Genomic DNA, 16217 nt, shown 5'->3' with positions numbered 1-16217 from the left:
ATATAAAAGTCTAGTTTTATATGATATAAAACTAAGCACTTTTTAATTTTCATATATTTATATATTTTCATATATATAGTTTATTCATATTTATTTATACAATAATAATAATAATAATATTACTACTATTATCATATACGTATATGAAATTAAATTTAATTCCATATACTTACTAGGATATAATAAAAAGAAATTTTTATTTGCCTAGAACCAGAAATTAACGATAATAATTGGAAACTTGTCAAATTATAATTTATAATAAGACGTAGACGCTTCAACGATATTATCTAAGTATACAATATAGTGTATATATAATATATAATATAGTATGTTATATTATATAGATAGGCTTACACCACCTACCATATATACCTTTTTGACCACACTTTCGTCAAGCTGGGTATTTATTTGCCTTCTTTCCCTCACCTAAAAATACTCATCGGTATTTTAGTATATTCATATAATATAAATAATATACTATATTGGTAGGACGACACCACCTACCCTATATACCTTTTTGAACACACTTTCGTCAAGCTGGGTATTTATTTGCCTTTTTACCCTCACCTAAATATACTCATCGGTATATTTCAGTATATTTTAGTATATCCATATGAATATGTATATCCATATCCATATCCATATCCATATCCATATGAAAATAATTTAATATTTCCATATTTATTATAATATAATAAATATTATTATATTATATATTATATGGTAGGCTATCCCCATCACCTACCATATATTTCATATACATATAAATATTTTCATATCCATATATATTTTTTTATATTCATATATTTTCATATATGTTATATGCATATGTATTCATAACCATATGCTCATATATTAATACTGGCGGTCTTCTGTTTAATATAATATTATTTTAATATTATATTGGCAGGCTGAACACCACCTACCCTATATACCTTTTTGAACACGGTTTCGTCAATCCGGTCATTTATTGTATGGGAAGTATGACTTTCCCACACATATTTGGATATCCATACGATTGCATATCCATATGAAAATATTTTTAATATTTTTAATATATTTTTAATATTTCCATATTTAATATAATATAATTAAATTATTATATTATATATTATATGGTAGGCTATCACCATCACCTACCATATATTTCATATACATATAAATATTTTCATATCCATATATATTTTTTTATATTCATATATTTTCATATATGTTATATGCATATGTATTCATAACCATATGCTTATATATTAATACTGGCGGTCTTCTGTTTAATATAATATTATTTTAATATTATATTGGTAGGCCGAACACCACCTACCCTATATACCTTTTTGAACACGGTTTCGTCAATCCGGTCATTTATTGTATGGGAAGTATGACTTTCCCACACATATTTGGATATCCATACGATTGCATATCCATATGAAAATATTTTTAATATTTTTAATATATTTTTAATATTTCCATATTTAATATAATATAATTAAATTATTATATTATATATTATATGGTAGGCTATCACCATCACCTACCATATATTTCATATACATATAAATATTTTCATATCCATATATATTTTTTTATATTCATATATTTTCATATATGTTATATGCATATGTATTCATAACCATATGCTCATATATTAATACTGGCGGTCTTCTGTTTAATATAATATTATTTTAATATTATATTGGTAGGCCGAACACCACCTACCCTATATACCTTTTTGAACACGGTTTCGTCAATCCGGTCATTTATTGTATGGGAAGTATGACTTTCCCACACATATTTGGATATCCATACGATTGCATATCCATATGAAAATATTTTTAATATTTTTAATATATTTTTAATATTTCCATATTTAATATAATATAATTAAATTATTATATTATATATTATATGGTAGGCTATCCTCATCACCTACCATATATTTCATATACATATAAATATTTTCATATCCATATATATTTTTTTATATTCATATATTTTCATATATGTTATATGCATATGTATTCATAACCATATGCTCATATATTAATACTGGCGGTCTTCTGTTTAATATAATATTATTTTAATATTATATTGGCAGGCTGAACACCACCTACCCTATATACCTTTTTGAACACGGTTTCGTCAATCCGGTCATTTATTGTATGGGAAGTATGACTTTCCCACACATATTTGGATATCCATACGATTGCATATCCATATGAAAATATTTTTAATATTTTTAATATATTTTTAATATTTCCATATTTAATATAATATAATTAAATTATTATATTATATATTATATGGTAGGCTAACATCATCACCTACCATATATTCCATATACATATAAATATTTTCATATTCATATATATTTTTTTTTATATATTCATATATTTTCATATATGTTATATGCATATGTATTCATAACCATATGCTTATATATTAATACTGGCGATCTTCTGTTTAATATAATATTATTTTAATATTATATTGGCAGGCTGAACACCACCTACCCTATATACCTTTTTGAACACGGTTTCGTCAATCCGGTCATTTATTGTATGGGAAGTATGACTTTCCCACACATATTTGGATATCCATACGATTGCATATCCATATGAAAATATTTTTAATATTTTTAATATATTTTTAATATTTCCATATTTAATATAATATAATTAAATTATTATATTATATATTATATGGTAGGCTAACATCATCACCTACCATATATTCCATATACATATAAATATTTTCATATTCATATATATTTTTTTTTATATATTCATATATTTTCATATATGTTATATGCATATGTATTCATAACCATATGCTTATATATTAATACTGGCGATCTTCTGTTTAATATAATATTATTTTAATATTATATTGGCAGGCTGAACACCACCTACCCTATATACCTTTTTGAACACGGTTTCGTCAATCCGGTCATTTATTGTATGGGAAGTATGACTTTCCCACACATATTTGGATATCCATACGATTGCATATCCATATGAAAATATTTTTAATATTTTTAATATATTTTTAATATTTCCATATTTAATATAATATAATTAAATTATTATATTATATATTATATGGTAGGCTATCACCATCACCTACCATATATTTCATATACATATAAATATTTTCATATCCATATATATTTTTTTATATTCATATATTTTCATATATGTTATATGCATATGTATTCATAACCATATGCTTATATATTAATACTGGCGGTCTTCTGTTTAATATAATATTATTTTAATATTATATTGGTAGGCCGAACACCACCTACCCTATATACCTTTTTGAACACGGTTTCGTCAATCCGGTCATTTATTGTATGGGAAGTATGACTTTCCCACACATATTTGGATATCCATACGATTGCATATCCATATGAAAATATTTTTAATATTTTTAATATATTTTTAATATTTCCATATTTAATATAATATAATTAAATTATTATATTATATATTATATGGTAGGCTATCACCATCACCTACCATATATTTCATATACATATAAATATTTTCATATCCATATATATTTTTTTATATTCATATATTTTCATATATGTTATATGCATATGTATTCATAACCATATGCTCATATATTAATACTGGCGGTCTTCTGTTTAATATAATATTATTTTAATATTATATTGGTAGGCCGAACACCACCTACCCTATATACCTTTTTGAACACGGTTTCGTCAATCCGGTCATTTATTGTATGGGAAGTATGACTTTCCCACACATATTTGGATATCCATACGATTGCATATCCATATGAAAATATTTTTAATATTTTTAATATATTTTTAATATTTCCATATTTAATATAATATAATTAAATTATTATATTATATATTATATGGTAGGCTATCCTCATCACCTACCATATATTTCATATACATATAAATATTTTCATATCCATATATATTTTTTTATATTCATATATTTTCATATATGTTATATGCATATGTATTCATAACCATATGCTCATATATTAATACTGGCGGTCTTCTGTTTAATATAATATTATTTTAATATTATATTGGCAGGCTGAACACCACCTACCCTATATACCTTTTTGAACACGGTTTCGTCAATCCGGTCATTTATTGTATGGGAAGTATGACTTTCCCACACATATTTGGATATCCATACGATTGCATATCCATATGAAAATATTTTTAATATTTTTAATATATTTTTAATATTTCCATATTTAATATAATATAATTAAATTATTATATTATATATTATATGGTAGGCTAACATCATCACCTACCATATATTCCATATACATATAAATATTTTCATATTCATATATATTTTTTTTTATATATTCATATATTTTCATATATGTTATATGCATATGTATTCATAACCATATGCTTATATATTAATACTGGCGATCTTCTGTTTAATATAATATTATTTTAATATTATATTGGTAGGCCGAACACCACCTACCCTATATACCTTTTTGAACACGGTTTCGTCAATCCGGTCATTTATCGTATAGGAAGTACGACTTTCCCACACATATTTGGATATCCATACGATTGCATATCCATATGAAAATATTTTTAATATTTTTAATATTCGTGAGTTTTTAAATAGGGACAGAAGGAATCTCTTGAATTGAATCATGCGCGTCACTAATAAGATGACGAGGCATTTGGCTACCTATGCGAAAGTAATTCAACTCCCGCCGTCTTAAGGTTTAAGACTTATAACAATATATGTTTAATATTTTTAATATCCGTGAGGTTTTAAATAGGGACAGAAGGAATCTCTTGAATTGAATCATGCGCGTCACTAATAAGATGACGAGGCATTTGGCTACCTATGCGAAAGTAATTCAACTCCCGCCGTCTTAAGGTTTAAGACTTATAACAATATATGTTTAATATTTTTAATATCCGTGAGGTTTTAAATAGGGACAGAAGGAATCTCTTGAATTGAATCATGCGCGTCACTAATAAGATGACGAGGCATTTGGCTACCTATGCGAAAGTAATTCAACTCCCGCCGTCTTAAGGTTTAAGACTTATAACAATATATGTTTAATATTTTTAATATCCGTGAGGTTTTAAATAGGGACAGAAGGAATCTCTTGAATTGAATCATGCGCGTCACTAATAAGATGACGAGGCATTTGGCTACCTATGCGAAAGTAATTCAACTCCCGCCGTCTTAAGGTTTAAGACTTATAACAATATATGTTTAATATTTTTAATATCCGTGAGGTTTTAAATAGGGACAGAAGGAATCTCTTGAATTGAATCATGCGCGTCACTAATAAGATGACAAGGCATTTGGCTACCTATGCGAAAGTAATTCAACTCCCGCCGTCTTAAGGTTTAAGACTTATAACAATATATGTTTAATATTTTTAATATCCGTGAGGTTTTAAATAGGGACAGAAGGAATCTCTTGAATTGAATCATGCGCGTCACTAATAAGATGACGAGGCATTTGGCTACCTATGCGAAAGTAATTCAACTCCCGCCGTCTTAAGGTTTAAGACTTATAACAATATATGTTTAATATTTTTAATATCCGTGAGGTTTTAAATAGGGACAGAAGGAATCTCTTGAATTGAATCATGCGCGTCACTAATAAGATGACGAGGCATTTGGCTACCTATGCGAAAGTAATTCAACTCCCGCCGTCTTAAGGTTTAAGACTTATAACAATATATGTTTAATATTTTTAATATCCGTGAGGTTTTAAATAGGGACAGAAGGAATCTCTTGAATTGAATCATGCGCGTCACTAATAAGATGACAAGGCATTTGGCTACCTATGCGAAAGTAATTCAACTCCCGCCGTCTTAAAGTTTAAGACTTATAACAATATAAATGAAAAATATTATTTTCATTTTTCACGTCACTAATAAGATGACGAGGCATTTGGCTACCTAAACGAAAGTAATTCATCTTCCGCCGTTATAAGGTTTAAGACTTATAACAATATAAATGAAAAATATTATTTTCATTTTTCACGTCACTAATAAGATGACGAGGCATTTGGCTACCTATGCGAAAGTAATTCAACTCCCGCCGTCTTAAAGTTTAAGACTTATAACAATATAAATGAAAAATATTATTTTCATTTTTCACGTCACTATTAAGATGACGAGGCATTTGGCTACCTAAACGAAAGTAATTCATCTTCCGCCGTTATAAGGTTTAAGACTTATAACAATATAAATGAAAAATATTATTTTCATTTTTCACGTCACTAATAAGATGACGAGGCATTTGGCTACCTATGCGAAAGTAATTCAACTCCCGCCGTCTTAAAGTTTAAGACTTATAACAATATAAATGAAAAATATTATTTTCATTTTTCACGTCACTAATAAGATGACGAGGCATTTGGCTACCTATGCGAAAGTAATTCAACTCCCGCCGTCTTAAGGTTTAAGACTTATAACAATATATGTTTAATATTTTTAATATCCGTGAGGTTTTAAATAGGGACAGAAGGAATCTCTTGAATTGAATCATGCGCGTCACTAATAAGATGACGAGGCATTTGGCTACCTATGCGAAAGTAATTCAACTCCCGCCGTCTTAAGGTTTAAGACTTATAACAATATATGTTTAATATTTTTAATATCCGTGAGGTTTTAAATAGGGACAGAAGGAATCTCTTGAATTGAATCATGCGCGTCACTAATAAGATGACGAGGCATTTGGCTACCTATGCGAAAGTAATTCAACTCCCGCCGTCTTAAAGTTTAAGACTTATAACAATATAAATGAAAAATATTATTTTCATTTTTCACGTCACTAATAAGATGACGAGGCATTTGGCTACCTAAAAGAAAGTAATTCATCTTCCGCCGTTATAAGGTTTAAGACTTATAACAATATAAATGAAAAATATTATTTTCATTTTTCACGTCACTAATAAGATGACGAGGCATTTGGCTACCTAAACGAAAGTAATTCAACTCCCGCCGTCTTAAGGTTTAAGACTTATAACAATATAAATGAAAAATATTATTTTCATTTTTCACGTCACTAATAAGATGACGAAACAGTTAGTAGGCCACAATTAGTAGGGAAACGTGGACAACCCGTGATAAATCCTTATATGCTTTCTTAGATATAGCATATAAAGATTTTTTATACTAAATATACATATTTACACATGCATATTTACATTTTTTTTATATTTCGAATCATCAAGCAAAGGATAAGCTTCAGTGGATCGCAGTATGGCAGCTGCTCAACCACTTACAACACCTTGCCCGTTACAAAAGTCGTTTACAATTGATTCTAGGCTTTGTCATTGTATTAAATAATGTTTTCATATGTAACTAGCATGGCATCAGGTGATCAAAGATCCTCCCAATTTACTATGTTACAAATTACATTGGCATCACATCCATTGTCGTTTAAAATATAAATAATAAACTTTAAATGGTTTAGAAGCCATACAATGCAAATTGCCCCTTATTTATCATTGCAGTCCAGCACGGATACGACCTTAGAGGCGTTCAGGCATAATCCAACGGACGTAGCGTCATACCACTGTTCGCTCGAACAAGTATTGTGCCATTGGTCCGTACCTGCGGTTCCTCTCGTACTACGCAGGAATGCTGTCGCAACAACGTTTTGTCATTAGTAGGGTAAAACTAACCTGTCTCACGACGGTCTAAACCCAGCTCACGTTCCCTTGCATGGGTGAACAATCCAACGCTTGGTGAATTTTGCTTCACAATGATAGGAAGAGCCGACATCGAAGGATCAAAAAGCGACGTCGCTATGAACGCTTGGCCGCCACAAGCCAGTTATCCCTATGGTAACTTTTCTGACACCTCTTGTTAAAAACTCTTTAAACCAAAAGGATCGATAGGCCGAGCTTTTGCTGTCCCTGTGTGTACTGAACACCGAGATCAAGTCAGCATTTGCCCTTTTGCTCTATGTGTGGTTTCTGTCCGCACTGAGCTGGCCTTGGGACACCTCCGTTATTATTTGAGAGATGTACCGCCCCAGTCAAACTCCCTACCTGGCAATGTCCTTGAATTGGATCATACCTGAGTAATTGGAGTTATACCAAATTTTCAAATCGATAATACATGAATGCATCTCTCATTAAAGAATTTGTTTGCGATTATATAACAAACTCGTGATACTTTGATCAAGAAGCTTGCATCAAAACCCAATACCATAAGATATAATAAATATATCCGTATAATGGCTAGGAAATGATACACGTTCCATTTAATCAAGTAAGTAAGGAAACAATAAGAGTAGTGGTATTTCATTGTCGATACCAAACCGAAGTCTAATATCTCCCACTTATTCTACACCTCTTATGTCTCCTTACACTGCCAGATTAGAGTCAAGCTCAAAAGGGTCTTCTTTCCCCGCTAATTATTCCAAGCCCGTTCCCTTGGCTGTGGTTTCGCTAGATAGTAGATAGGGACAGAAGGAATCTCGTTAATCCATTCATGCGCGTCACTAATTAGATGACGAGGCATTTGGCTACCTTAAGAGAGTCATAGTTACTCCCGCCGTTGACCCGCGCTTACTTGAATTTCTTCACTTTGACATTCAGAGCACTGGGCAGAAATCACATTGTGTCAACACCCGCTAGGGCCATCACAATGCTTTGTTTTAATTAGACAGTCGGATTCCCCAAGTCCGTGCCAGTTCTGAATTGATTGTTAATTGATAATCGTTATAATTAATAAGAACTAATTGGTTTGACCCAACTAGTATTCTTAAAAATTTTAGCAAGAAAGTTCCACAATTGGATACGTAACTAAACTATCCGGGGAACAAGTTACAACCATAAATGATTATAACTCTATTTACCCAGAACGAGCACATAAACCATATTATTGTTTCCCAATCAAGCCCGACTATCTCAATCTTCAGAGCCAATCCTTATCCCGAAGTTACGGATCTAATTTGCCGACTTCCCTTACCTACATTATTCTATCGACTAGAGACTCTTCACCTTGGAGACCAGCTGCGGATATTGGTACGGCCTGTTGAGAAGTTTGCGTATCCCCACCATAAATTTTCAAGGTCCGAGGAGAAAATATCGACACAACAGTATATGTCATGCTCTTCTAGCCCATCTACCATATCTCTCTGCGAAAGACTTCCATGGTAGTACGACTATAAAACAGAAAAGAAAACTCTTCCGATATCTCTCGACGGCTTCTTTATGGTCGTTCCTGTTGCCAGGATGAGCACGAGGCCCATATTTAATAACAAACGGATACTCAACAGGTTACGGAATTGGAACCGTATTCCCTTTCGTTCAAAATTATTCAAGTATATAATTTTCACAATAATTGTAATATTTATTTTTACTTGAAAATTTTCGGCTTTCGCCTTGAACTTAGGACCGACTAACTCGTGATCAACCACTGTTCACACGAAACCCTTCTCCACTTCAGTCCTCCAAGGTCTCATTCGATTATTTGCTACTACCACCAAGATCTGTACCAATAGCAGCTCCATGCAGGCTTACGCCAAACACTTCTACGCATACCATTGTACCTTCCTACTCACTAAAGTTTCAAAATTTATATTACAAGTAATATAAATCATCTACTTTAGCGGTAATGTATAGGTATACAACTTAAGCGCCATCCATTTTAAGGGCTAGTTGCTTCGGCAGGTGAGTTGTTACACACTCCTTAGCGGATTTCGACTTCCATGATCACCGTCCTGCTGTTTTAAGCAACCAACGCCTTTCATGGTTTCTGCATGAGTTGTTAATTTGGGCACCGTAACATTACGTTTGGTTCATCCCACAGCGCCAGTTCTGCTTACCAAAAGTGGCCCACTGGGCACATTATATCATAACCTTAAACTTCATATCAAGAAAGTTAAGGTTCTTACCCATTTAAAGTTTGAGAATAGGTTAAGATCGTTTCGACCCTAAGGCCTCTAATCATTCGCTTTACCAGATAAGATTATTTTATATAACATTAAAATGCACCAGCTATCCTGAGGGAAACTTCGGAAGGAACCAGCTACTAGATGGTTCGATTGGTCTTTCGCCCCTATACTCAATTCTGACAATCGATTTGCACGTCAGAACTGTTTCGGTCTTCCATCAGGGTTTCCCCTGACTTCAACCTGATCAAGTATAGTTCACCATCTTTCGGGTCACAGCATATCTGCTCAAGGTACGTTCCAGTTAGAGGCATAAATAATATAAATATTATTATACATAACTATATAGAACGCCCCGGGATTGTGTTAATTAACTATAAAATAGTTAAAAAACTAATCCCATTAATAGTCAAGTTAATTACGCTATTAGGTTTATATCCCAATAACTTGCACATATGTTAGACTCCTTGGTCCGTGTTTCAAGACGGGTCCCGAAGGTATCCTGAATCTTTCGCATTGTTAATCATACAAGTGCATATAATAAACACAAAAATCAATGATAATTATGCCATTATATAATTCCGAAAAATTAACGCACTGTATTCTTATTAATCTATCAACACTTTATCAAATTAATGACATTTATCCTATGTTAAAATGCAAGCATAATAATTTGAATAAACTATAAGTCATATTTTATGATAAATTATATATGTTAATAGATTACAATGTCCTTATATGGAAAAAATGCACACTATTTCTATAATATTATTTAAATATTATAACTTTAATGATGAATTTTCCATAATGGATATTCAGGTTCATCGGGCTTAACCTCTAAGCAGTTTCACGTACTATTTAACTCTCTATTCAGAGTTCTTTTCAACTTTCCCTCACGGTACTTGTTTACTATCGGTCTCATGGTTATATTTAGTTTTAGATGGAGTTTACCACCCACTTAGTGCTGCACTATCAAGCAACACGACTCTTTGGAAACATCATCTAGTAATCATTAACGTTATACGGGCCTGGCACCCTCTATGGGTAAATGGCCTCATTTAAGAAGGACTTAAATCGTTAATTTCTCATACTAGAATATTGACGCTCCATACACTGCATCTCACATTTGCCATATAGACAAAGTGACTTAGTGCTGAACTGATTTCTTTTCGCTCGCCGCTACTAAGAAAATCCTTGTTAGTTTCTTTTCCTCCCCTAATTAATATGCTTAAATTCAGGGGGTAGTCCCATATGAGTTGAGGTTGTATAAAGCAATGTATATATATATATAAACAATATATCTCTATGAAGAACAATATATTTGATATATTTTCAATTTTCGCATCTTTAAATAAGAGACAATTCTAGTTAAAAAAAATTTAATTTTTTTTATGCTAGACATTTCTCAGTATTATTTGAATTGAAAAAAGAAAGAATTGTATATCTTCATTTTTTCTTTTATAAATATTTGAGATAATTGCTTTTATATTTAATATTATGAATATATAAATATATCCAATAATATACCATATGCATATCATTATAAAAATATATAATAATAAGCAACTTTATTAGCATAGTCTTACAACCCTCAACCATATGTAGTCCAAGCAGCACTATAAAATTAATTAAAGTACATAACAGCATGGACTGCGATATGCGTTCAAAATGTCGATGTTCATGTGTCCTGCAGTTCACACGATGACGCACAGTTTGCTGCGTTCTTCATCGACCCATGAGCCGAGTGATCCACCGCTTAGAGTTTTATAAATATATATAAATATACAATTCGTCAATTATGTTTTTATTGAAAGAAATTAAAAATACACCATTTAACTGGCATATATCAATTCCTTCAATAAAGTTATTTTTATACCTAAAATAATTGTTGCGAAATGTCTTAGTTTTATATAATCAATATAAATATAATTTATATTGTTTTAATATTATATAAAGCATTAACCTGTATATCAGGTACAACAATGTATATTTTAGGTGTTGCATTTATCAATGTATGCGCATAATTTAATATGAACAATACATCACGCAACGCATGTATATTAATTAAATATACACGCAATTTATATTCAATATATTCGTCTATATTTAAACATATAAAATATGTTTAATTTTTTTATATACCTAAAATAATTGTTGCGAAATGTCTTAGTTTTATATAATCAATATAAATATAATTTATATTGTTTTAATATTATATAAAGCATTAACCTGTATATCAGGTACAACAATGTATATTTTAGGTGTTGCATTTATCAATGTATGCGCATAATTTAATATGAACAATACATCACGCAACGCATGTATATTAATTAAATATACACGCAATTTATATTGAAGACAACAAATGGTCTATATATTCAATATAATATATATGTCTTTTATTTTTGGGTAATTTTTATTTATATATTTATATATAATAAATATTTTAATAACGGATAAGATTCATTCAATAATGATCCTTCCGCAGGTTCACCTACGGAAACCTTGTTACGACTTTTACTTCCTCTAAATAATCAAGTTCGGTCAACTTCTGCGAAACAACCGTAACACACAAGGCGTCACAGTGATCACGTCCGGAGACCTCACTAAATAATTCAATCGGTAGTAGCGACGGGCGGTGTGCACAAAGGGCAGGGACGTAATCAATGCGAGTTAATGACTCACACTTACTAGGAATTCCAAGTTCATGTGAACAGTTTCAGTTCACAATCCCAAGCATGAAAGTGGTTCAGCGGTTTACCCGGACCTCTCGGTCTAGGAAATACACGTTGATACTTTCATTGTAGCGCGCGTGCAGCCCAGGACATCTAAGGGCATCACAGACCTGTTATTGCTCAATCTCATTATTGCTAGACGCAATTTGTCCATTTAAGAAGCTAGTATCCTTATAATGGGACAAACCAACAGGTACGGCTCCACTTATATAAACACATTCAAACACAATAAACATTTTACTGCTACCATGAATGAAGGCTATATAAGCTTCAACACCATAATCCTGAAGATATCTATTTAATATATTTGAGTCTCGTTCGTTATCGGAATTAACCAGACAAATCACTCCACGAACTAAGAACGGCCATGCACCACCACCCATAGATTCGAGAAAGAGCTATCAATCTGTCTTACACACTTATGTTCGGACCTGGTAAGTTTTCCCGTGTTGAGTCAAATTAAGCCGCAGGCTCCACTCCTGGTGGTGCCCTTCCGTCAATTCCTTTAAGTTTCAGCTTTGCAACCATACTTCCCCCGGAGCCCAAAAGCTTTGGTTTCCCGGGAAGCGACTGAGAGAGCCATAAAAGTAGCTACACCCAATTGCTAGCTGGCATCGTTTATGGTTAGAACTAGGGCGGTATCTGATCGCCTTCGAACCTCTAACTTTCGTTCTTGATTAATGAAAACATCTTTGGCAAATGCTTTCGCTTAAGTTAGTCTTACGACGGTCCAAGAATTTCACCTCTCGCGTCGTAATACTAATGCCCCCAAACTGCTTCTATTAATCATTACCTCTTGATCTGAAAACCAATGAAAGCAGAACAGAGGTCTTATTTCATTATCCCATGCACAGAATATTCAGGCATTTGAAGCCTGCTTTAAGCACTCTAATTTGTTCAAAGTAATTGTACCGGCCCACAATAACACTCGTTTAAGAGCACTAATGCAGGTTTTTAAATAGGAGGAACATATGAAAAAATACAAGTATTTAAACATATATAAGAACTCCACCGGTAATACGCTTACATACATAAAGGTATAGTACTAACTACAATTGTATGTTGTACTACCCGTATGAAGCACAAGTTCAACTACGAACGTTTTAACCGCAACAACTTTAATATACGCTATTGGAGCTGGAATTACCGCGGCTGCTGGCACCAGACTTGCCCTCCAATTGGTCCTTGTTAAAGGATTTAAAGTGTACTCATTCCAATTACAGGGCCTCGGATATGAGTCCTGTATTGTTATTTTTCGTCACTACCTCCCCGAGCTGGGAGTGGGTAATTTACGCGCCTGCTGCCTTCCTTAGATGTGGTAGCCGTTTCTCAGGCTCCCTCTCCGGAATCGAACCCTGATTCCCCGTTACCCGTTGCAACCATGGTAGTCCTAGATACTACCATCAAAAGTTGATAGGGCAGACATTTGAAAGATCTGTCGTCGGTACAAGACCATACGATCTGCATGTTATCTAGAGTTCAACCAATATAACGATCTTGCGATCGCTTGGTTTTAGCCTAATAAAAGCACATGTCCCATAAGGTTCATGTTTTAATTGCATGTATTAGCTCTAGAATTACCACAGTTATCCAAGTAACTGTTAACGATCTAAGGAACCATAACTGATATAATGAGCCTTTTGCGGTTTCACTTTTAATGCGTGTGTACTTAGACATGCATGGCTTAATCTTTGAGACAAGCATATAACTACTGGCAGGATCAACCAGAATAATGTTTATATCTTTGATATATTTCATTTTCATATTGATATATAGAAAATAAATATTGCAAATATTTGTATAAATTAAAATATTAACGAATTTGGCCAATTATTATATGGCATTCAATATTCGTTCATTTATTAAAATATATATATATATATATATATATTTATAATATATCCCTCGGGTGCCCAACGCATACACCTCAGGGTATATTTTTTTCATGGCTTTTTCTTAAACCCTCGTTTGTGTTAGGGTATTTATATGAGCGGGCGGTCTTTTTATTTATATAAGCCTTCTTTAATATTTTTTTTAATAAAATACAATATTATGCATATATTTAATTCTAAAATATCTTTATATTTTCACATACAACAATTTGTATATATTCACATATATATATTTGCTTAATTTTATAATAAAATTATCGCATATGTATTTTGATAATAAATTTAAAATTTATTTTCTTTGTATATAAAAGTCTAGTTTTATATGATATAAAACTAAGCACTTTTTAATTTTCATATATTTATATATTTTCATATATATAGTTTATTCATATTTATTTATACAATAATAATAATAATAATATTACTACTATTATCATATACGTATATGAAATTAAATTTAATTCCATATACTTACTAGGATATAATAAAAAGAAATTTTTATTTGCCTAGAACCAGAAATTAACGATAATAATTGGAAACTTGTCAAATTATAATTTATAATAAGACGTAGACGCTTCAACGATATTATCTAAGTATACAATATAGTGTATATATAATATATAATATAGTATGTTATATTATATAGATAGGCTTACACCACCTACCATATATACCTTTTTGACCACACTTTCGTCAAGCTGGGTATTTATTTGCCTTCTTTCCCTCACCTAAAAATACTCATCGGTATTTTAGTATATTCATATAATATAAATAATATACTATATTGGTAGGACGACACCACCTACCCTATATACCTTTTTGAACACACTTTCGTCAAGCTGGGTATTTATTTGCCTTTTTACCCTCACCTAAATATACTCATCGGTATATTTCAGTATATTTTAGTATATCCATATGAATATGTATATCCATATCCATATCCATATCCATATCCATATGAAAATAATTTAATATTTCCATATTTATTATAATATAATAAATATTATTATATTATATATTATATGGTAGGCTATCCCCATCACCTACCATATATTTCATATACATATAAATATTTTCATATCCATATATATTTTTTTATATTCATATATTTTCATATATGTTATATGCATATGTATTCATAACCATATGCTCATATATTAATACTGGCGGTCTTCTGTTTAATATAATATTATTTTAATATTATATTGGCAGGCTGAACACCACCTACCCTATATACCTTTTTGAACACGGTTTCGTCAATCCGGTCATTTATTGTATGGGAAGTATGACTTTCCCACACATATTTGGATATCCATACGATTGCATATCCATATGAAAATATTTTTAATATTTTTAATATATTTTTAATATTTCCATATTTAATATAATATAATTAAATTATTATATTATATATTATATGGTAGGCTATCACCATCACCTACCATATATTTCATATACATATAAATATTTTCATATCCATATATATTTTTTTATATTCATATATTTTCATATATGTTATATGCATATGTATTCATAACCATATGCTTATATATTAATACTGGCGGTCTTCTGTTTAATATAATATTATTTTAATATTATATTGGTAGGCCGAACACCACCTACCCTATATACCTTTTTGAACACGGTTTCGTCAATCCGGTCATTTATTGTATGGGAAGTATGACTTTCCCA

General features: G+C 31.1%; 3 non-coding genes across 3 annotated transcripts; all 3 read right to left on the bottom strand.

The window, feature by feature from the left end:
- Positions 1-7213: 7213 nt before the first annotated feature.
- On the bottom strand, positions 7214-11163 carry LOC138927023 (large subunit ribosomal RNA). The gene has a single exon (XR_011443670.1). It is a non-coding gene; the product is annotated as a large subunit ribosomal RNA (ribosomal RNA).
- Positions 11164-11483: 320 nt separating this feature from the next.
- Positions 11484-11662, bottom strand: LOC138927022 (5.8S ribosomal RNA). The gene has a single exon (XR_011443669.1). It is a non-coding gene; the product is annotated as a 5.8S ribosomal RNA (ribosomal RNA).
- Positions 11663-12369: 707 nt separating this feature from the next.
- Positions 12370-14364, bottom strand: LOC138927026 (small subunit ribosomal RNA). Its single transcript, XR_011443673.1, has one exon. It is a non-coding gene; the product is annotated as a small subunit ribosomal RNA (ribosomal RNA).
- Between the last annotated feature and the right edge of the window lie 1853 nt (positions 14365-16217).

This window comes from Drosophila bipectinata, unplaced genomic scaffold (genome assembly GCF_030179905.1).
Source record: "Drosophila bipectinata strain 14024-0381.07 unplaced genomic scaffold, DbipHiC1v2 scaffold_146, whole genome shotgun sequence".
Classification (NCBI taxonomy): domain Eukaryota; kingdom Metazoa; phylum Arthropoda; class Insecta; order Diptera; family Drosophilidae; genus Drosophila; species Drosophila bipectinata.
This window is presented reverse-complemented; position numbering and strand designations above follow the sequence as displayed.